The sequence below is a fragment of the Peromyscus maniculatus genome, chromosome 12 (assembly GCF_049852395.1).
Source record: "Peromyscus maniculatus bairdii isolate BWxNUB_F1_BW_parent chromosome 12, HU_Pman_BW_mat_3.1, whole genome shotgun sequence".
NCBI lineage: Eukaryota > Metazoa > Chordata > Mammalia > Rodentia > Cricetidae > Peromyscus > Peromyscus maniculatus.
In genome coordinates this window covers 33,674,962-33,698,260 of record NC_134863.1, presented here as the reverse complement: position 1 = coordinate 33,698,260, position 23,299 = coordinate 33,674,962, and the positions used below count along the sequence as shown (strand labels likewise).

Sequence of the window (23,299 nt, the reverse complement as noted above, 5' to 3'; positions counted from 1 at the left end):
TCACCTTCTCATACTAATGTCAACACATTTTCAGCCTGTGAGCCTCTGTGAGAGGTATTTTCTGTAGCATCATCCTTAGTAAAAAATAGTACACTCCTTTAATAGATGGTGATAATTGAACCATGCAAGTCACAATATAAAGTCTTACTTCCCATTGACCCAATCTCTTTCCTTACAAATTGTCTCTTTAGGAATTATTACAAGTTCATGTTTTGATATCTGTTTTACCTGTTTATAAAAAAAAATGTTGTAGAAATAAAGCAACAGGGGGTTGGAGAGATGGCTCAATGGTTTTGAGAGTTTGCTGCTCCTCCAGAGGTCCTGGGTTCAGTTCTCAGTACCACATCAGGCAGTTCAAAACTAACTGTAACTTCAGTTCTAGAGGATCCAATGTCCTCTTCTGGGCAGCACTCATGTAACACACACACACACACACACACACACACACACACACACACACACATTATACACACATAATAAACAAACAAATAAACATTAAAAAAACAAATAATAAAGCAGCAGAAATGATGATATGGCCTAAAGTATGGTTCACAGGGTAAAGTCTGTACCTGGAACCAACTTCATCAGCAACACCTAGAAGCCTAGAAGCTTATTGATAGTACATATCCTTAAGTCCTTCCAGAGATGTGCCTAATCATATGCTCTGAAGAACTGACCTCACAATCTAAATTTTAACAAATCCTATTGATTCACATTCGCATTCAAGTTTAGGAGGTGCTGGCCAAGAGCAGGGGTAAATTAAAAAACCATGATCCAAAACACAAACCTACCCACATATTATCTGTGGGTGTCTTTGCACCACTATAGTGAAGGATAGTTTTGATAGACAGTGCAAGTCCCACAAATCTGGATATAGAAAGCGTTAGAAAGCCCTTATTCTATAGAATGGAGACTCCTTGGGTTATGTATTTCTTTACCATTGAAGAAACAAAGAATATCTTGAGAATTTACCCCATGAAAAGGGTAATTTGACCAAGTGTCTGTGAAATTGTAACTTCAATTAAATATATTAATGTGAGTTCCATTAATGAAAAATTTTTGTAAAGAATATATATTGACTATTCTTGCATACTCATGTTGTTCCAGAAACAAACATTAAATGAAACTATTTTTAAAAATGAAAATGGATCACAAAGGGTTGGTTTAATCCAGTGCTGGGAGGCAAAATAAATCTAAAGGGTTCCACCTGCTGGCAGAAATAAAAAATGACTTCAAATTAAAAATCTACATTAAAACGATTATCTAGTTCATCAGAAATGATAATTTTGGAACTTTAAATCAAAAGGACAATTATTTGGTCTGTTTATTTCAAAGAAATAATAATCATGGAGCATGAAAGCAAAATTCTAGGTGTTTTTAGAAGTTCATACAAAGCAAACATATAAGCATTATTGATTAGACTAAGGTTTATGAACATATAGGACACATATTTCCTAAGAACCAAGATAAGTCATCACTAATTAGACACTGTGAAAGTATGTATAAATAATTCTGTCATACAATTCAGGGTTGTATGGCATCATAAGTTGCTAAACTTTTATATCTTAAATTTAAAGAGCTATGAAGTTATAAAGTAAGAAATACATTTAATGATAATTTTGCTTCTTAAATAGAAAGACTAGAAAGTTTTGTCTGAAGAATTTTTATAATTTAAAAACTGTCAACAATTTCCAGAATTTAAAATCCTGAATCATGACAGGACACTAGTAGAATTCAGGTGTTTCTGGTACGTGGACTGCTCTCACCCAATGTGAAGTTGAACTGTTGACCTTGTATACATCCTACATCACAAATGAGTCTGTCAGATACACTAAGCCTATAGGCTGAAGATGATGCCCCAACACTACGGAGAAACCTCAGGTGACTGCCCAGGCAGCTGGCTGTTTCTGTCAACTCACAAATTTTTTGGAAGTTGCTTACATGCACTTCCTGTTTTTTATTTTTGTTAGCTAATTATTCCCTTCTTGGGTCTCTGAGGGAGTTGAAGATTAGTTAGTTATGGTTGAAGATTAGTTAGTTATAGTTAAAAATTAATTAGGATAAAAAGTACATTAGATACATCTTGGATTTACCAAAATAGGATAGATAATGAAATTGTTTTCTCTGATTTGTCAAATACCTGTTTAGGTATTTATTACTTGTATATATTGTATATAGTTATTGTACTTTTGTATATAGTTTTTCTTTTGTTAGTTATAACCTTTTGCTTTTTTTCTTTTTATTAAAATAGAAAAGGGGAAATGTGGTGGTAATCTAATTGTACTAAAATATTATTTTGATTGTATGTTAATAAATAAAGTTGTCTGGGGGTCAGAGCTATTAGAGCCATAGCAAGAGTGTGGCGGTGGTGGCACACGCCTTTAATCCCATAGATATCTGTGTGTTCAGGGTCAGAGCTATTAGAGCCATAGCAAGAGTGTGGCGGTGGTGGCACACGCCTTTAATCCCATAAGATCTCTGTGTGTTCAGGGATACAGTCAGCATTGGAGACATATGCCTTTAAGACCTAGGGGGCTGTACATTCAGACAGTGACGAGGCAGTCATGTGTTTGGGTTTACAACCAATGAGAAGGCAGAACAACATACTATAAAAAAACCAACCGACAGGAAGTAGGCCTCTTTCCGCGAAGCTGGGACAGCAGGAGGAAGGGTGAGATTTTAGCTCTGAGCTCTGACTTCTCGACTATCTCTTTTACATTGTTTCTGTCTTTCTTATTTAATAAGACGGTTGGTTACATCTATATTTTTAATTCAATATATAAAGGTATATTTTATTTCTCAGAAATAAAAATTGCCCCTACATGGTATATTGCTGGTCATTCAAACACAGAGGAGAAAGAGCTGGCAAACCAAATACAATGTTACTTTTTTTTTCTCTTTTGAGACAGGGTGTATCTATGTAGTCCTGGCTGTCCTTGAACTCATTTTGTAGACCAAATTGGCCTTGAATTTACAGAGATTCACCTGCCTCTGCCTTCCAGAGTGCTGGGATTAAAGGCATGTACCACCACACCCAGCTAAATGTTATCTTCTTTAAAAAGTTGTAGTGAAGTATAGTTTTGTACCATAAATGTACCCATTCAAAGTAGACCATTCAATGATCTTTATTAAATTTAGAATGTTGTGCAACTAATTGCTACAACCCATTTTTAGAATATATGAAATATCTGTATCTGCTTGCAGTATTTTAATGAATATTTCCAATCTTAGAAAAATAATTAATATTCTATGCACAATTTTACATTTATGGATACTCAATAGGAATAAATATGCACTATGTAACATTTAAGGTATGTTGCCTTTCACTTAGCATGTACTGTGACTTTATCCTAATTGTAGCATGTATTGGTAGTTTTCTTTCTTTGGTTGCTGAATAATTTTCCCTTTGCAGATATATCGTCTTTTTTATTTAATCTTAATTTTAATTGATAAATAGCAATCTCATATATTTGTAAGCTACAGTTTGGTATTTCCTTATATATATACATTGTGGAATGACCAATTCAGGAAATTTAGCATACCTATAATCTCAAGTGTTAAAATTTTTATATGACAAAAACATTTAGTATTATCTTTTATAGATATTTTGAAATTTACAATTCATTGTTAACTATAGACCTCTTCCAGGGCAATACAACACCAGAACTTATTCATTTTTAGACTTTAGTTGTATTCATTTTATTTTATATGTAAGTGTTGCCTTCATATATGTGTACCATGTGTGTGCTTGGTACCTATAGAGGTTAGAAAGAGGGTATCCCCTGGAAATGGAGTTATGGATGTTTGTGAACCACCATGTGGGTGCTGGAAATAGAACCTGGTTCCTCTGCAAGAGTGCTCTCTGGCCGGGCGGTGGTGGCGCACGCCTTTAATCCCAGCACTCAGGAGGCAGAGCCAGGCAGATCTCTGTGAGTTCGAGGCCAGCCTGGACTACCAAGTGAGTCCCAGGAAAGGCGCAAAGCTACACAGAGAAACCCTGTCTCAGGAAAAAAAAAAAAAAAAAAAAAAAAAAAAAAGAGTGCTCTCAACGGCTAAGCTATCCTTCCAATTGCCTTGCCCCAAACTTATCCTTTATACCCTTAGTTAATGTCTTGTTCTCTCTTCCTCCCCAACTCTTTCTGGTAACCATTACTCTCCTCTTCAAGTTTGGCCAATTTTAACTTCCATATATGAGAAAATGTTATTTACTTCTTTGTGCTTGGCTTCTTTAACATAATAACCTTCAGGTTCATTCAACTTATATTGGCATAAATGATGGAGTTTCTTTTTCTCAGGCTGAACATTATTCCACTATGTTTCTATATCCTGTATTTTAGCATCTGTTTATCCATTGATGGACACTTGGTGTATTTTTATGTTTCAACCATCATGAATCATGCTGCAAGGAGCATGTAAATACAGACATCTTTCAGCATACTGATTTTAGTTCCTTTGCATATGTAGGCAGTAGTGAGATTGCTAGATCATAACATGGTGATTCTTAGTTTTTTTGAGGACTTTCTATGTTTTCCAAAATGACTGCCCTAATTTATAATACCACTAGTAGTATATAAAGGTTTCATCTTTTTACATGTCATTATTAACATTTATCTTTGATCTTTTTGATATATAATCTAAGAGGTATGAAGTGATGCTACATTGTGGTTTTAATTTCTATTTTATGATAGGATGTTGAACAGTTTTATATATCTGTTGCCTACTTTATTTACTGTTTGAAGAAACATTTGTTCAAGCCTGTAGCCCATTTTGTTTCATTTTTTGAGACAGAGTCTTTGGTGTAGCTCTGACTGTCCTGGAACTCACTATGTAGACCAGGCTGGCCTCGAACTCAAATATCTGCCTGCCTCTGCCTCCTGATTGCTAGCCTGCCACCATCTGGCCAGCCTGTAGTCCATTTAAAAATGAAGTTATTTATTTTCTTGTTACTGGTTAGAGTTTCTTCTATTCTTGTTCTATGTAGGATTTGCAATTTTTTTCCCTCTAATCCATAGTATTGTGGTTTGAATGAGAATGGCCCCCATTGACTCATATGTTTGAATACTTGGTTGCCATTTGGTGGAACTGTTAGGGAATGATTGGGAGGTGTGGCCTTGTGGGAGGAGGTGTGTCACAGGGTTGAAGTTTCAAAAAACTTGTGCCATTCCCAGTATGTCTCTCTCTGCCTCTTACTTAGGGACCAAGATGTGAGCTCTCAGCTGTTCCTGCCACCATGCAATTGCTCCGTCACCATGGACTCTGACCCTCTGAAAACATAAGCTCAAGTAAATGCTTTCCTTTATAAATTGCTTTAGTCATGGTGCTTCATCCCAGCAATAGAAAGGTATTTAAGACAAATAGGCTGTCTTTTGACTCAGGTTTTTTTCCCTGTTATGCAAAGATGGTTAATGTGGTGAAATGTTATTTGCTTATTTTTATTTTCTTCTTCAATATGCTTTAGGAGTTATGATCAAGCAACCTCCTCATATAACAATGTCATAGACCTTTCTGTCTTTTGCCCTTTTAAAAGTATGTTTTAGTAGTTTCAAGTACTTCATTTAAGTCTTTAATCTATTTGAAGCCGATGTTTAAATAAAAACAAGATAAAGATAAATTGTGTGTGTGTGTGTGTGTGTGTGTGTGTGTGTGTGTGTGTGTTTTGATTGTTTTTGAAATTGGGCCTGACTAGTCACAAACTTTGGGGTTCAAACAAACTTCCCACTTTAGCTTCCCAGTAGCTATGGGGACAGATGCATGTCTCTGTGCCTGGGTTATGCTTTGATTACTATGGCTTCATAAATTACTTTGAATCCTTGTAGTGTGATACTTTCATCTTTATTATTTTTGCTTAAGACTTTTTTGGATACTGTATCTCACTTTTTATATGATAATGGTTGGAAAATATACTTAATATGACTTTGATATTTGTAAGTTTGTTAAGACTTGTTTTGTGACCTATCATATAATGTTTCATGTGTTCTTCAGATGAACATGTATTTTGCTGATAGAGGGAATATTGTTCTATATGTTTGTCAGGTCTGTTCCATTTTAAGTAGCTTAAATCTATTATTTTCTCATTTGTTTTGTATCTGGACTTTATCCAAAGTTTTAAGTGACATTTTGAAATCTAATGGTCTTGCACAGTACTCTAGCTACTTTCAGGTCTCCATATGTTTCTGTGCATATATTTAAGGGCATCAAATCCACCTGATGAACTGACTATGCATTATTACATAATATTAAGTTACTTCTTTTGCTATGTTCCATCAGTTTTGGTGTATTCTGTGGACATTTTAATTTCTTTGAAGAGTTTTTTTGAACTTTCTTTTATATTTTTTAATGACCAATTATTTATTCAAAACTATCTGGTTGACTTACATGTATTTGTATAATTTCTAGAATTCCTTCATTGTTAATTTCTAATTTTTCTACTGTGAAGAAAAGATATATAGTTTGATTTAACTTTTTTAAAAATTGTGGAGACTAGTGTTTTGCTGTAATACAAGTTCTATTCCAGAGAATGTTCCATGTGCTAATAGGAAGAAATATATTGTCGCTGGTTCTTCTTAATTATCTCTATCTTTTTGCTGACTTTCTTATTGACATAACAAATTACTTTCCTGATTTCATTGAAATTTTTCTCCATTCTCTTGTATCTCATTGAATTCACTTAGATTAATTCTTTTGAATTTCAAGTATTTCATTAATTTCAATTTTTTTGTGATCTTTTGCAAGGCATTGTGTTGTCTTGTTTTTTGTTTGTTTATTTCTTTTTAATACTTCCTCTGTTCCTGTGCAGATATTTGCATATCTGGAAGATCTCTTGTCTCTATCTGTTTTAGAAGATGACTTTCATAGCAAAGGACTTTCTCTCCTTTAGGCTGTTATTTTGGTAGGTTATGTTGGCCCTTGTTCAACTTAAATGCTTTAGTGAGGACTTTATATAGATTGTCTACTGTAGTTTATGGCTTTGGATATAGTGTGTGCAGTGGTGTGGTCACAGTCTGTCTGTTTCTACAGATTTTATTGGTATAAAGAGATCAGGGAATTAGGGAAAGCTGCCAGCTAACCTTACCTCACCAACTCTGCAGCCTACAGATGAGAGCTACTTCCTGTCTACCCACACTTATATGCCTTGCTGTTCTGCCATCTGATTTGCTGTCTCTGTCCAGCTAGATCACTTCCTCTTCCTGTCCAGCTCTGTTAATTCCTGTCGGTCTGTACAGACCTCCATGGTTGACTAGTGTTGGAATTTAAGGTGTGTGCCACCACACCTGACTCTGTTTCCAGTGTGGCCTTGAACTCACAGAGATCCAGACAGATTCCTGCCTGCCAAGTGATAGGATTAAAGGCGTGTGCTACCATTTCCTGACTTCTTTGTTTACTTAAAATGACTGTTTTTATTCCTCTGATCTCCAGGCAAGCTTTATTTATTAAATCACAAATAAAATACCACCACATTTCAGCACAAATAAAATATCACTACAAGGTTTTTACTTCAGGGCACAGTGGGGCACCAAGGGGCAGATCAGAATACTAACATTGGTTTCTAAGGGGCGGGTCAGCATATTAACATTCCTCCACTTTTATTATTATAAAAAGGTGAGTTATGGATAGCAAGTGGAGTAACAAGGGCACTTAATTCCTGAGACTGCTTCAAGCTGACAAGGGGCAAAGTGGGGAGGGGGAAGCTGGGAGTCACGCACAGTGGGAGGCGTGAGTGAAGAAGCATAGCTGACCGTCATCTCCACAGGCATGGAGATCTCAGGAGTCTGTTCCTTGAGGTTGCTAGGAGAAAAAATAGATTGTTACCATTGGCCTTATGAGCTGGGCTAGCCATGGGAAGAGTGACAACTGCCAGAAAGAATGGAACAGAGAAGTGCCCTTGGTTGTACAGAAGAGGCAAGGGTGAATGAGTGAGACATGAAAGTGAATATGCCCTTTATTGGGACATCTTGGAAAAACAGTTTCCAGTTGCTGGGCAGGTGCCTGCCTGAGCCTGGAGAGGTGGTCCCAGCAGTGAATTGAGGGATGATGTGTTCTTTAGGAGTTCAGGAACCACCACATCTGTTATTTCTCTGGAAGTGGGGGTGCATCACTCCCATTTGGTGTCTTTGGAGCTGGTGCCAGCTGATGCAGGGGCTGGTGTATCTGGGGAGTCCCTTGGCCCAGGCAGGATGGGGAAACTGCAAAATATGCTTTAAAATGGGTGAGGTCAAAAATGGGCTCTGGAGATTGCTAGTTTTCATCAGACAAAATTTCTTGATACAGTAGCAGAGCTTTTCCCAGGATGCTGTATGTATCTGTAAGACAGCTGGAATAGTTTTTTTTTTTTTAATCATAGCAAAAGTGTTAAAAAAAAATCCATTTAAGGATGCCTAAGAACTCTTTGTAGTCAATGTTCTATCAGTTTATCAAACCTTCATTTATCAATATCAAAACTTTGAACCTCTGGAGTTATATTTGAAACCAGTCTGTCCTGTACCATGAAGTCTGTGAATGAGGCATACCTGTCTGATATATATATATATATATATATATATATATATATATATATATATATAATATCCTTGGGATTGGGGCTGTTAAACTGATACCCTAGTCATCAAACATTGTCAGATCTGAGAAGGATAAATTTAAGAAGTGAGACAGCTTTCCAGCTACCTAGGCAGCAATCCCAAGTCTCTCCATGGTCATTGGAGGACGGAAGCCCCAAAGGCAGCACTTGTTCAGCTGATAGGCCCAGAAGATTTGACAATTTTTTTTTCTGTGAAGTAGAATTTTGGGGAGGTCATCCTACCTGTCTTGGCAGAGAGGACAATTGACCCAAGTTACTCCTCTTATTTACAATCTGGACAGGATCTCAGCTTTTTGCTGCATAGCCAGCCTTGCCATGAGCTTCCGGGTGGAAGTTCTTCTGCAGCCATCCATCTTCTTGGAGGAGATACAGGATGCTGCCAGGAGCTGACATATCTCTCTATCATCAAAACCTTTTATATTAAATGCTGTATTCTCTACAGATCTCTATAGGTGTTTGAGGACTAGAGGAACAAAATCTGTTAAATGTATAAATTAAATTAGCTTTGAGAGCATATATTAATTAAATCTGAATATATAAGTTTCCCAGTTGGTCACAGCCCAATGAAGTCAGCAAGGACAGGGAAGCCTACATTCTTAAGCCTGAATAGATCCTGAACAAAGAGAGCCCTTTTCTAAGCCATTGGCAGTGGTATCTGAATCTACCACCATTTTAATGCCCTGTAGCTATAGTTCTAATTCCTGAGTACAGCCAGACTACAATCCTGAATGACTTATATAGAAATAGTTATTTCTTAAGCTATCTCCTGAGAAGACAAAGAAGAGTGACAAGGGAAAGATCCCAAGGACAAATGGGAACAGGAGAAAATGAATTTGTGAGTCAGGGTATGGCTCAACTCTGAGAAAAGGACCCTCTGAGAAAAGGAAAAAGACCCTCTTTGTAGACACTATGCCAGGGGGTCCATCCTTAACATAGCCCTCCAGCCTGTCCTGGAAACAGGGAGCATAAGATGACACATTCTCCATAGCTGTTTCAAGCTGAAACAGGGCACAGGTGGTTAGGACTCTGGCATGTGACCCAGGCATGTGGTCATCTGACTTAACCATAGAGAAAGGAAATAATTACGTTTGGCTAGTCTGGTCCACATCACATAGACAAGAGTCTCTGCTGGTATCTGTAGCAGGTAAAGCACTGTAGGTTGTGGTCCACAACTGCTGCTTCAATGTTTCTGCTAGCCTGCTGAAATACAGACTAGAGATGAGAGTTAAAATTTTATGAATTTATTTGGAACCTTTGGCCTATGGTCTTAGTAATTGGGAAAGGGAGACCAAGAGGGAGAGAAATACCATCCTCAGGAATAGATATGTGAGGAAACTCTTATCTGGAGGCCGTTTGACCTCTGTGCAGTGGATCCAACGGCTTCTTTTGATCCTCTCAGTCTTATATGAATTTTTATTTTATAAAAGGAAATAAAAGTTTTACATAAATTAGTATTATCAATCAGTACTAAAATCCATATCATAGAAGAGCAGACAATGAATATCTGCAAAACAGCAGAAGTAGACTCATACCCTTGAGTTCTAGCAGAATTACAGATTTGTGTTAAAAAGTATGTATAACTGGTATTTATATCCTGAATCACTTCCTAAAAACTGTTACCAAGAAAAGGTTCAAGATCTCTCAAATGTCTTCTTGCAATATAAAAAATAAGGTAGATGGTATTTTAAAAAGATTTAAAATCTCTTAAGCGTTACTATTGCTACATTATCCCAGCATAGGGGTGTGCTGCCCCTGCCCACAAGTAAGTCAGGCTATGAAATGGGCTGACAAGTTGGCTATATCGCCAACATGTGGGGAGGATGGGTCTCCAGGCCCCACCTGCTGAGCCTGAGAGCAGCCACTGACGAACACCAGGCCAAGACCAGAGGATCTTTTTCAGCCTGTAAAACAATGTGTGGCATGAAGAAATTTCCTGAACTCTACCCGGTACAGATAGCCTCAGTGCTGGGTACCCCGCCCATGCTTGAGCCATGGACAGGGAGTGATATTTTGCTGCCCTTAGTAAAGATAGTGGTGAAGCCATATGGCCTGTTTTAACCTTATTTAAGATGGCGATTGATCACGTGATTGCCCTTATTTAAGATGGTGCTCCCTGACCACATGATCGCCTTATCAAATATGGCGTCTGACCATGTGTTCATGGGGAATCCTTCCCCCCCCCAAAATAAACTAAGCAGATATGGAACAGATAAATTGAAGCATTTAAAAGTCAGTCAGAAAAGAAATATAGATGGCCATATCAATCATACATTGTGAAAGAAAGATGGAGAAAAGTTTTTCTGGGAAATTTTTACATTAACGCATTGGAGCTCAGATGCAGTGCTGTAGAGGGGGACCAAGAAACAGAGTAGCAGTGCAGCCAGGCGGGAGAGAGGGACACCTCCCCACTCTCCCCCCACCCCACCCCTGCTGCCACATGATGGGGCAGCTGCAGAGGAAGGAACCCAAACCATGGGTTGACGGTAGTGGTAGTGGGGGGCACATAGGTGCATTTTCCACTGTGAGGTATAAGGCCCAGCAGACTGACCATCCCAGAGGGTCAGTGAGCCAATGAATGGCACAAGATAGCCAACGGGCCATTGTAACAAAGGCTATGGGCCATGGAATTGAGTGGGCACAGGCCATCTCCATATGCCATTGGAAAGGGATGGGCAGAAGGGCTTAAAGCCCAAAACACACATGGTGCTGGCACCATGATTGAGAGATGAGCCAATCCTCAGCTGTGGGAAAATGGCCCAAAGGGAGGCTTACCAAAGGGGGTGCTTATGCCTGTGTTAGATGAAGTGAGTGTTGATGGTCCCAGGGCTCCTAGTGTGTCTCCGACTCTTGGCAGGCAGGAGGAATGCACCAGGAAGACCTCTGCTGAGTCACTAGCACCAATGTTATAATATATGCATGTGAGGGACCCCGGCTGGCCAGGGTATCCTGCATGTGCAGGGAAAAATGCTGGCATGCCGAACAGATGCAGTGGCAGGCTGGCAGGTGACCCACGCCATGTGGGCATGGCGGTAGAGCGGAGGTGGACAGTCATTCACGACCCGGATGCTGCATCCAATAATAAAGAGACAAAAAGAAAGATAAGAAAGAGAGAGAGAAAGAGAGGAAGAGTGAGAGAGACGGGTCAAGGGTGCACATCTCATGGGAAGAAAGGCAGAAGAGAGAGAGAGGAAGGGGAGGAGGTTTTTCCTTAAAATGAGGTTTTTGCATCAAGATGCAGGGCAGTGCCAAGGGGTGCCTCAGAATACTAACAGCTCCAGTTAGCCCAGGGTCGATATAGCACAACTGTTTGGCTTTTCTTTTGTGTGATGTGTACCTGTGTCTCTAAGAGCTGTGCAAAGTTGGAGTCCCTCCAGCAAGTCAGGAGGGGGTGGCAAGTGTGTATACTAGGGGGTTCAAGGCAACTGTGCACAGAGCAAGTGTTAATATCTGGGGACTATGAGGGACGTAGTCACTATAATGTTCATGTAGTCTGCACCTATTGGGATTGGAGGAGAGCACAGAGTTGGAGCCTTTTCGGCATTATGGAAGAGTAAGCTGAATAGGGCAGTAGAGGTGAGACATAGTTGTAGTTGGCTTTAAAATGGTGCTGTGCAGCAGCAGCAGCAGCAGCAGCAGCAGCAGCAGCAGAGGCCTGGGTAGGAGCAGGCACTACCTGAACTGGGTTTCCCCATCCGCACCAGTGTAAGGACACATACTCCCTGACATCTTCCCAGCTGTCCTCACAGCCCATGGGGGTTTGGAGATCCTCCAACAGCAAGAACTTGAGGGCCCCGTGGTGCCACTATGGACTGTTGGGAGCCTCCCACTGTATTTTCCCCCATTTTGAGAGGGTTTTCTTTACCAAAACTTGTTCCAGTCTTGGAATAATTAGGCAGCCAATGCAAAACAGCCCATTCCTTCTCAACAAGAAAATCTGCAGTGTCTGTGTTCCAAACGTTCTTTATTCCATTCTCACTCCATCCCAGAATGCTTCCCCCCAACACTCTATATGAGCAGGAATGCTTCATTCTCCATTTTTTTTTAAATCCTTCTTTTGAGTAAGAAGCACTGTGCAGTGCCTCATCCATCTTGCCTGACTTCCCATATTTAAGACTGTTTTCGGTTGAAAATGAGTAATTAGTGCTGTTTTGTGGTTGATTCTGATTGCTTTGTGATTCATGTCCTCCTCCTGCTGCTCCTCCTCTTCTTCCTCTTGCTCCTTCTCACTCTCTCTTTCCCACTTCTTCCTCTGCTTTTCCTCCCTCCTCTTCCCACTACCTCCTCCTCCCTTTCCTCCCCCTACTATGTAACCGACCTGTAACTAAAACACACTGGCCTGAAACTCACAGCAAACGGCCTGATTCTGCCTCCAACTGCTGGGATTCAAGGTGTCGCACCACCCAGCCCAGCTATTTCTTCTCATCTTGTTTTGCATTTTGCTGTCTCTCTATAGTGGTGTACTTTGTTACCTTTTAAACCTATGTGTATCACAGGTTTAAAAAAAAAATCTATTACCTTGTTTTTGATTTGTTGTTTGTTTTCTGGTTACATTGTGGTCAACATAAGAGGTCTTAAGTGGAACAGACTTTAAATAAATGATGACAGAAGATTTTTTTCTTTTCCATATACAAACTGTACATTTTCACTGCCCCTCCTCTCACATAGACATTTTTGCTGTCACATTTTACATCTTTCCATCACATGTATTTTTTTAAACAAATTATTGTCACATTGGTTGTTTTGTGTAGCTCTGCCTTTTGACCATTATACTAGAGACATAATTGAGTTGCTTGCTGCCCTTAATGTTACAGATGTTGCAATTTGACAATGATTTTTACTGTTACCAGTGATTTTCATACTGCATGCTTTATGTTTGTTTATTTATTTATTTATTTATTTATTTATTTATTTATTTATTTATTTAATGTGCATGAGTATTTTGCCTGCATGTGTGTCTACCTTGTGTGTGCCTGGTGCCTGTAGAAGCCCAAAGGAGTTGGATGCCCTGGAACTGCAACTACAGATGATATCTTAGTTATTGTTTGATTGTTGTGAAAAGGCACTATGATGAAAGCAATTTATTTAATCTGGGGCTTGCTTGCAGTTCTAGAGGATTAGTGTACGATCATCATGCGTGATGGGAATCAACCAAGCATGGTACTCCAACAGTAGCTGAGGGTTTTATATCCTGATCCTCAGGCAGAGAGAGAGAGAGAGAGAGAGAGAGAGAGAGAGAGAGAGAGAGAGAGAGATCCTGGTGTGGGTTTTTGAAGCTTCAAAACCTATCCCCTCTTGACATTCCTCCTCCAACAAAGCCACACTTTCTAATCCTTCCTAAGCAGCTCACCAACTGAGGACTAAGTATGGAAATCTATGAGCCTCTTGGGACCATTCTCTAAACTACCACAGATGGTTATGATGGTTATGCCACCTTGTGCTGGCAGTCAAACCAGGGTCCTTTGCAAGAGCAACAAATACTCTAAGCCACTGAATCATCTCTCAACCACACTCTCCACTGTAGGTTTTTAAATGGCCAATTAGCATACTTAAAGTTGAAGACCCCCACCCCTCCAGAAAAGCCTTGTTACCTCTCCAGTGTGAAAATCAGAATTGCTGGGTACAGTAGTCTTTTTCACTGTTAGGACTTTGAGTATCTCATCATACTCTCTTCTGGCTTTCAAGGTTCCTGTTGAGAAATTCATTAATAGTTTAAGGGAGAATCCTCTGTATCAATTTGCTTTCTTTTGCTTCTCTTTACATGGTCTCTGTGCCTTTACTTTGGACAGTTTGACTCTGAGGTATCTAGATGTGTGTCCTGTTTGAGTCTGTTGTATTTGATATCCTATGGGCTTCCCATTTTCTTTTTCAGACTTGGGAAGATTTGGGCCATTATTTTTTTAAAATATATTTTCCATTCTCACTCTCTTCTTGTGGCATGTCAACAATGCATAAACTGTTCTGCTAGCTGGCATCTGGCAAATCTGACTACAATCACTCTTTTCCATTGCTTTTCCTTTTTTTTTCTTTTTCATTTTTGCTCCTCAGATTAGAAGATTTCCAGGGACCAGTCTGAGTTCACTTATCCTTTCTACTGCATAGTCTAATATGGTGTTGAGCACGTCTTTTAAATTCAGTTATCGCGTCCTCCTGCTTTGCAGTTTCTGTCTGACACTCTTTAATATTTCCTATCTCTTGGAATGCTCAGCTTCTTCTTACTTGCCATCTTGATCTTGGTGAGCATAGTTCTGGCCACTGTTTTTAATTCTCCTCTGAATAAATTATAGAAGTTCATCTTTCTCTGCTGTTTCTGGAGAGTCATCTTATTTTGTTTGGAATAAATTCCAAGGCCTCTTCATTTCTTTGATTCTTTTTTACCACTTTCTGCATATGTGGTAAAGCAATGACCTCTCTTTATCATGTCAGACCAGCCTCTGCTGGCAGTTGCGGTGCCTTTGAAATCCTTTTGATTTCTCAGATTGCTGTCTGTTTGGGAGGCTGTTTGGGGTTCATGATCTATCATGTCCTGTCTGTAGCCTGAGACTGCTAAGGAAGAATCCAGATGCTCTAGGCATTGCTTAAACATGATTAGTGGTATATTGGTGTGTTAGATTGTGCTGTAGCTCTATGTTCACAGTAGGGCTGAATATAGGCATTATCTTCCTCCAGGATTTGTGTATCTGAGGCAAATGTATACACTTACATCCCTGCTATAATTTCAGATCCCAAGGATAAATATACTAGAAATGGACCTGATACAGAGCTTTGTTTTGTTTTGTTTTCTTCCTCCTTGCAAGTTTGGGTCATTTTGGAACCCAAAGTCCCCTCCACCCTCAGAAAAAAAGTTAAAGAATTAGTCCCTTTAGTAGAATCTATGTAGCAGTAGAACTCTGTGATAACCACCCCTTTCCAACAAAAATAGACAGGCCTGTGTTTATCTCTTTGGTGCATCTGAGGGAAAAAAAAACATCAGCTATTGAGTCTGTGACTCATGCTGCTAAAGAGCCATTGCTTGTTAGCCCTCATTTGTTTCCTGAATCATGTGCATTAGTGTCCAGCTGGTCAAAGACCACCGTGTGTGCCATAAACTCCTTCTGGAGAGAGTAATGGAGATGTGTGTCCCTGTTCCTGTTTTTTATTGCTTCAAGGAGCCAAACTGCTGGAAGTATGTGCATTATTGTCTGAATCTACCTCTTTGTTCTCCAGTGTAGAGAGAGAGGCACAAAAATGGCACTCCCTTCTGCTTCTAGAGCTGCAAGCTTAATCTGCATTCCTCTGCTAAAGGTTATAGAAGTTGGAACTTATGGTATTTGAATAAATGCCTCTCCAGCTGCCAGCATGTCAGTATTTGTGCATGCCTTTAACTCCCCAGTGCAAGTTAATTAAAGCCAAGCTACCAAGTATCCACTGGAGGAACTTATCATGAAACCCTTCCAGAGTGGAACAGGGCTACAAAAAAAAAAAAAATCACTGTGGTAATACTTTATTTTTTATTTGTGCTGAAACGTGATGTTTTATTTGTATGTTAATAAATAAAGTTTGCCTGGAGATCAGAGGTCAGTGAGTCATAAACAGAAGTCAGGCGATGGTAGCTCATGCCCTTAATCCGATCACATGGCAGGCAGAGTCTCTGTGTGGTCAAGGATACAGCCAAGCGTGGTGACACAAGCCTTTAATCCCAGTACCAACCATTGAGACCTGGAGGTCTGTATAGACAGGCAGTGATGAGGAAGTCATGTGGCTGGGCTTAGAGCCAATGAGGAGGCAGAACAGGAAGGCAATAAAAGCACAGGTCAAACAGGAAGAAACTCTCTCTGTGGAAGCTACTGCTGGTGGTAAGCTAAGGCTAGTCGTGGCTATTTGCTCTGATCTCTTCTGCTCTTACCTCTGTATTTGGCTCTGTGTTTCTTATTGAATAAGACTGTTTAGAAATTCATCTACAAATCCCCTTTCTGCACCAATTTCAGTATATATATATATATATATATATATATATATATATATATATACACAGAAGAGGATATATATATATATATCCTCTTCTGAACTCTTATGGTCTAGAATGATCTGTATGTGGCCAGTCCCCTCTACTCAAAGAATTGGTGAACTGTAACCCAGGTCACTAGAGACTTTATAACTAAAGCTTTATATGTGATGAGCCAACTTTCATCTTCATAGTCAGAAACTGACTTGATTATTGAGGATTCCTTCCCTTATAGCATGACTGGTAAAAGCATTTGAACTGCTCTTGACAGCCCTTCTGAGGGAAATGAACTGTGAAGATATTTATTTGGTGTGTTACTGAGAAGAAGAGTCAGGAGTTTATTATTTTGACCCACTGTTGCTATCACACCACTTTTTATTCACTCATTGCACATATTTTTTTATTCATTGGCAGATATCTATGCATATTGTTTCAGATATTGACTATCACAAATAAGGCTGGGGTGCATTAGCCACAAGTCATATGGAATGTTTTCTTTAGCTTGGGTAAATGCTAACAGCACAGTATTGGGTTGTATGGCATTGTTTTTAAACTTTTCAAAGAAATTACTAAACTTTTACTGAATGGCCAATAATTCCATAAGATTTATTTTTACTTATTATTTGTGTATATATGTGTATACGAGTGTGTTCCATTCGTATGTGGGTGCCCACAGGTACCAGAAGAGGGCATTGGATCCTCTGGATTCAGAACTAATATGGATGCTGGGAAGGAAACTCTGGTCTTCTGGAAGAATAGTAAGATCTTTTACCCACCAAGCCGCCTCTTCAGCACACCAACTTTAAAAAAAAATTACTTTGTACATAAAACACAAAAAAAATTAATGGGACATTATCTATTATTCTAATAAGTTTATGTTGTAGGATATTAAAATCAAGTAAAAATGATTATTCCTCAAACATTTATCATTTCTTTGTTGTACAAACTTTTAAAATCCTTTCTCCTTTTTTAAATGAGAAGTGCATTATTACCTTACTACTGTACAAAGCACATCAGAACTTCTCGAACTTACCTAATTATAAAAATACCCAATCATCAACCCCAGTAAACCATTTTACCAGCATTCTAACCAGCAACACATATATTGAATATAGTTTCTTCACATCTTCATGAACATTTGTTATTGTTTACATTTTGATCATAGTCATTTTAATGGCGAAGTAATTTCTCATTGAGACTTTAATTTCACTCCAACATTTCTAAAAATTAATTGTAGTAGTTGTCTTAGTCCAGTGTCTGTTACAAGAGCAAAATATCATAAATTGAGTGATTTCTAAAGGATAGAAGTTTGTTTAGCTCTTGGTTCTGAAAATTTGCATGTGCAGGCACATGAAGCCTGAGCCTGCTGTGTGTGTAGGGAGGGTATTTTGACCTCATCATGAGGTGGCAGAAGTCAATACATGTTGAGACAGAGTAGCATATTAGCTGACATTTCTCCTCCTCTTTCTCTCTCCTCCCTACCCCTTCTTTTCTTTTTCCTTCTTCTTCTAAGGTCACAAATGCCAATATGGAAGCTCTCCCCTCATGACTTTGTTGTGCCCTGGGCATGAGACCCCTGAAGAGACCACCAGAGACACCAACTCCCACCAGAGACATGAACTCACCGAAATGCAAAAGTAAGGTTTATTGAAGCAGTTCAAGCCACGGCAGGGACCTGTCAAGCCATCCAACACAGTAGAGGCTGGAGGAGGTGCCTGCCCATATGCAAGCTCAGGTTTTAAAGGCAAAAACCATGAGGTTACATCATTTAGGGGTGCTAGTACAGGCACAATTCTGATGGGCTCAAGTTTTAGGGGCTTTTCAGAATTTCTGTGTTATATTACTTTGTAGTTTTAACCGGTTGTTTTTCACAATACCTCCGGCATTGGGGCATTCTGTGGTTAATCAATTGTTACCAGATAGTCCTTCAAACATCCTGACTTTGTACTTTTGACCATCTCTGGCATTGGGACATTCCATGGTTAATCAGTTGCTACCAGACGGCTCTTTAAACATCCTGACTTTGTTCTGGGACTTATGTCAGCAACTCTTGAGAATTTTGAAACTTAGGCCTGTTTCAAGCTGGAGTGAGGGGCTTGCTTGAAATGGGGGTGCTTTGGATCTTCAACTTCATTGAATATTAATTGTGTCCTGAAAGCCATACCCCCTAATACTAATAACGTAATTATATGATTGAATTTCCAACACTTGAGCTTTGGGAAAAACACACAAACCAAGAAGTAATACTGGTAAGCAACAGCAAAGGCCTTTTTGTACAGTGAAATTGACAAAGATTTCCTTAGTTATTATTTATGAGTATACTGTATATTTTTTCAATGAAACTGTGTAATTGGTAAATATTTTGATGATTGCTAACTCTTTAAAGTTTAGCATTACTTTACAAATATGTAAATAGCAAAGTCAATAACCTTATCTTATATAGAATCGGGGAGGGCTAGGGGTACAGCTCATTTGGTAGACTGCTTGCCTAGCATGCATGAAGCACTTTGTTCCATTTCCAGTACCCCATAACTTGAGATGGTGGCGCATACCTGTGATCTCAACAAGAGAATTGGAAGTTCAGTGTCATCCTCAGTTGCACATGAAGCTCAAGGGCAGCCTGGGTTGAGGATCTTGTTTCACAGGAGCAATAACAACAGCAGCAACAAAACTACTCTTGAAGAGTAGCCTGTTCAAAAGAGAGAATGCAAAAGTAACTTTGTGCTGGATAAACTAAACATTCCCTCGAGCTGGATGATCAAGGTTCAAATCAAGAATGGTGAGTCCAAGTAGCAGGAGGTAATTTTGATGTGATATGATAATAGAACTTTATTGCTATAGTCTGTCTCCCTGAAACACTACCCCAGCTTAATAAAGAGAAGTCAGATACATCCCAATTAACCTGTGATAGAATATGATTAATATTTCTTCCTTTTTTAGTTTGAGGAGAATAATTTTTCTTTTGCCTAGAATGATTGCATTATCCTGAGCAGGATGCAGTTTTCATAGCCACCTTAATAAAGACAGTTTCCTACAAAATTAATGGCATTTTTAATATATGATCCTGTAGTTAATTTCTTGGAATTTGTCAAAAGAAGTTAAAAATTTATATCCACACAAAACCTGTATATAGATGTTTATAGTAGGTATTTCATTATTCCCTAAGTTTGTATCAACCAAGATGTTCCTTAATAGATGAGAAAAAAGTGCAATATACTCAGGAGTAGAGCTATGTGTTTGAATACTTAATCCTCAGTTGGTGGAACTGTCGGGGAGAGATTAGGAGGTGTGGCCTTGTTGGAAGGGATGTGTCGCTGGGGGTTAGCTTGTGCTTTCAAAAGATTTGTGCCATTCTTAATTCTCTCTCTCTCTCTCTCTCTCTCTCTCTCTCTCTCTCTCTCTCTCTCTCTCTGTGTGTGCGCATGTGCGCGTGCCTGTCTGTCTGTCTTCTGCTTTAGGATCAAGACGTGAGTCCTCAGCTGTTCCTTCCATCATGCCTTTGTGTTACCATCATAGACTCTGACCTTCTGAAACCATAAAGCCAATTAAATATTGTTTTATAATTTGCCTTGGTCATGGTGTTTTGTCACAACAGTAGGAAAGTAACTAAGACACCGGATGATGGAATATTATTCAGTAATAAAAAGAAATATCAATCCATGAAAATCAGAAAAACTATTACAAAATGGGAAAAAAAGCCCACCGTACATGTAAAAATTGTACAGTTTTAACCACGTGTCCTTCTAGAAAAGGGCAAACTAGAAGACAGTAAAATAATCTATGACTGTCAGAAGTTACAAAGGGAGGGGTAAACAGGAACACGGAGTATTGCTAGAGCAGGGAAAAAACTTCTGCATGACATTCTGTTGGTGGATAAATGAGATTATTTCTCTAAATTAATAAAACAAAATAACAAAAATGACTCCAGCCTAAAAGCTCTGGACCTTTTTGAGTGATAAAAACATGTCAATGTAGATTTAGTTGCAATGATTATATCACTGTGGTACAGACTTTTGAGGAGAGGGAAGGTGTTCAAGAAGAGGAAGAGGATAACATATATTTCTGGAGCTACCAATAATTTTTGCTATGACTGTAAAATTGTATAAAAAAAGTCAATTAAGGCATTTTAAAGTAAAAACAAAAATATGATAGGCAAAGTAGACAGCCTGTGTATATAGGCCATCTGTTTGAAGATGTCTAGCATCATGAGAAGAATAGAAATCAAGTGGGAACAATTAACCTGCAGTCAATTTCTGTGGTTATTAAACTAATGATTCTTGAAACTGGTGTTGAGAACTCATTTACTATGCTTTCTTGATTATATTCTAGTTATAATCTCATCTCTGTTCCAGCTCTCTCATTCTTTTATTCACCTATTTAACAAACTATGGATATGCCATAATTATGGCACTATGGTGTAGAAGATAAAAGCTGTTTCTAGAACTCATAATAGAGGTGATATGCATACATTTTGTGTGATAGAATGGATTTAAAAAGTTAAATAAGACTGGGGAAACACATTTTAGTCATTAACATTGTTTCCTGCCTGGACAGTGAGCCTGTAGGTCCCTGTGTAAAGTGTGAACTTTTTAACAATATTGATTATTCTAATAAATGATCACAGGATGCATGAAGAAAACCTTGTGCGGTGCTCTATATCATGAAGAGCAAAAGAAATTGGGCAAGTGAAAAAGGAAGTTTAAAACTCTTAGTTTCCTTGATAATGTCAAAATTTTTATTTTTTCTTCTTTTTTGTTTTTTTGAGACAGAGTTTCTCTGTGTAATAGCCCTGGCTGTCCTGGAACTCACTCTGTAGACCAGGCTGGCCTCAAACTCACAGAGATTGGCCTGCCTCTGCCTCCTGAGTGCTGGGATTAAAGACGTGAACATACACCACCTGGTGTGTCAAGACTTGTTTCTCCTGCCTCCAAATATTAAAATTGATTAATGAATTTTGACAAGTTTGTACAACACAAGATCAACCATCACAAATCAGTAGTGTTTCCACATACCAATAGCAAATTATCTGACATAGAAATTGAGGTGCTGTTATGTCCACATTGTGTTGATGCCCAAAAGACCACCATGGAGACGGAATCCCATATCTAAAAGCAAAGAATCTTTATTTTCAAGCTCCAGGGCTTGGTCTCTGTCTGTCCAATGCAGCAGTGAGAGCAGAGAGCCCTAAGCTTAGGCAAGGTAGAGTTTTTATTATAGCAGAGGTTGGGGTGAGGGGGTTTCCAGGGTCAGCACCCTGATTGGCTGACATTTGTCTAGGGGTATCTGTAAAATATAAAATATATGTGTGCTAGACTCAGGGACATCTGGCCATCTTATCTAACCTTATCTAATGGTTGGAATGTTTGGGACGTCAGGTACTTCCCCTTAGATGCAGGCCTCCCTGGGTGGGGTCAGCTTAAGGCTTTTCCTGGGTCTGGGTGTTGCCTGCCAGTAAGCCTGTCCCAGGAGCTGTGTCTGGGCCTCTAAGCCTGTCATGATAGCTGTGTGGTCAAGCTGCTTTGGGCCCCCCCAAAAGATGTAGTCTCACTTGCAGTAGACACAGAAACAAATCTGTAGGAATAAATTTAGCTCAACTACATAATGAAAAATATAAACATCAATGAAAGAAATTCAGAGGACACACATAAAAAAGTTGAATAGCTGTCTAGTGTCCACAGAGCCCTAACAAAACATAATGCCACACTTCACATAAGTAGAAACAATAACTCTAAAATTTGTATAGAATCACTAAAGAATTCCAAATAACCAAAGCTATCTTAAACAAAAAGAAGAAAACAGATGACAATATGCTAGCTGACTTCAAATACATACTTCAGAGTTCTAGTAATCAAAACAACATGGTATTGGCATAAATATACAGATGGGAAAACCAGTGGGACAGAATAGAGGGCCTAAAAGTAATTCACACATTTACAACTAAGTAGTTTTCAATAGAGGTATTCAAAATACAAACTGAAGAAGGACATTCGTTCCAACAAATGATATTGGGAAAATTGGATTCCACATGCAGAAGAATGAAACCTGATTCTTATCTCACATTAGTAATAAAAACCTGAACCAAACTAGATTAGACTTAAACACAAGACATATAACTAATAGAAGAAAGCATAAGAAAAATACTTCAGGACATTAGAGTTAGTAAACATCACATTGATGAGACTCCATAAAAATACTACAAAGACAAAGGAATAAATGAATGAGATTGGGTGGGGACCCCTGCAAGCTCTACAGCTGGCAGAGAGATGAATCACATGAGGGGAGATGGGAAACTTGGATCAGTATGACTTAGCCAGTGCTGGCTCAAAACTTCTGGAGTATGACACCAGGCAGTTTATTGCAAGTGTATTTAAATACAGTATAATTTGAGAAAAAAAAATTCCTGGTATGATACAATTCCAGGTGCAAAAGGAGGCATAATTATATCTATAATAAATGTAATAGGATAATTATATAGAATAATAAAATAATTATATAGAAATTCAAAGTATTGACATTTCTCCAAGAAGATGGCTTCTAGAGATAGACTTATATTAGCTTAATGATCTAGGGGAGGATCTGGCATTGTCTCAGTCATACAGATAGTGTCATGGTCAGCAGTCTCCAAAGTACACGTGACAGCTCCCCTAAGGATGGATTCTATTGACTGAGAAACAAACCTAAAGATAAAGATCTAGGGAGAGAGAGTCTGGGATAAATATTCTTGAGGTCTAGCTCTACAGATA

General features: G+C 38.7%; 2 long non-coding RNA genes across 4 annotated transcripts; one reads left to right on the top strand and one right to left on the bottom strand.

The window, feature by feature from the left end:
- Positions 1 to 7,115: 7,115 nt before the first annotated feature.
- On the bottom strand, positions 7,116 to 19,310 carry LOC121821725 (uncharacterized). The gene is made up of 4 exons (XR_006062549.2): positions 19,109 to 19,310; positions 14,164 to 14,261; positions 11,348 to 11,641; positions 7,116 to 7,785 (listed from the first exon to the last, which is right to left on the bottom strand). It is a non-coding gene; the product is annotated as an uncharacterized LOC121821725 (long non-coding RNA).
- On the top strand, positions 16,163 to 20,121 carry LOC121821724 (uncharacterized). Of its 3 annotated transcripts, XR_006062548.2 has the most exons (5): positions 16,163 to 16,407; positions 17,233 to 17,314; positions 18,070 to 18,193; positions 19,079 to 19,335; positions 20,015 to 20,121. It is a non-coding gene; the product is annotated as an uncharacterized LOC121821724 (long non-coding RNA). The 3 variants fall into 3 exon arrangements; XR_006062547.2 differs by lacking the exon at positions 17,233 to 17,314 and having other exon boundaries at positions 16,168 to 16,407; XR_006062546.2 differs by lacking the exons at positions 16,163 to 16,407; positions 17,233 to 17,314; positions 18,070 to 18,193 and adding an exon at positions 18,423 to 18,805.
- The last annotated feature ends 3,178 nt before the right edge of the window (positions 20,122 to 23,299 follow it).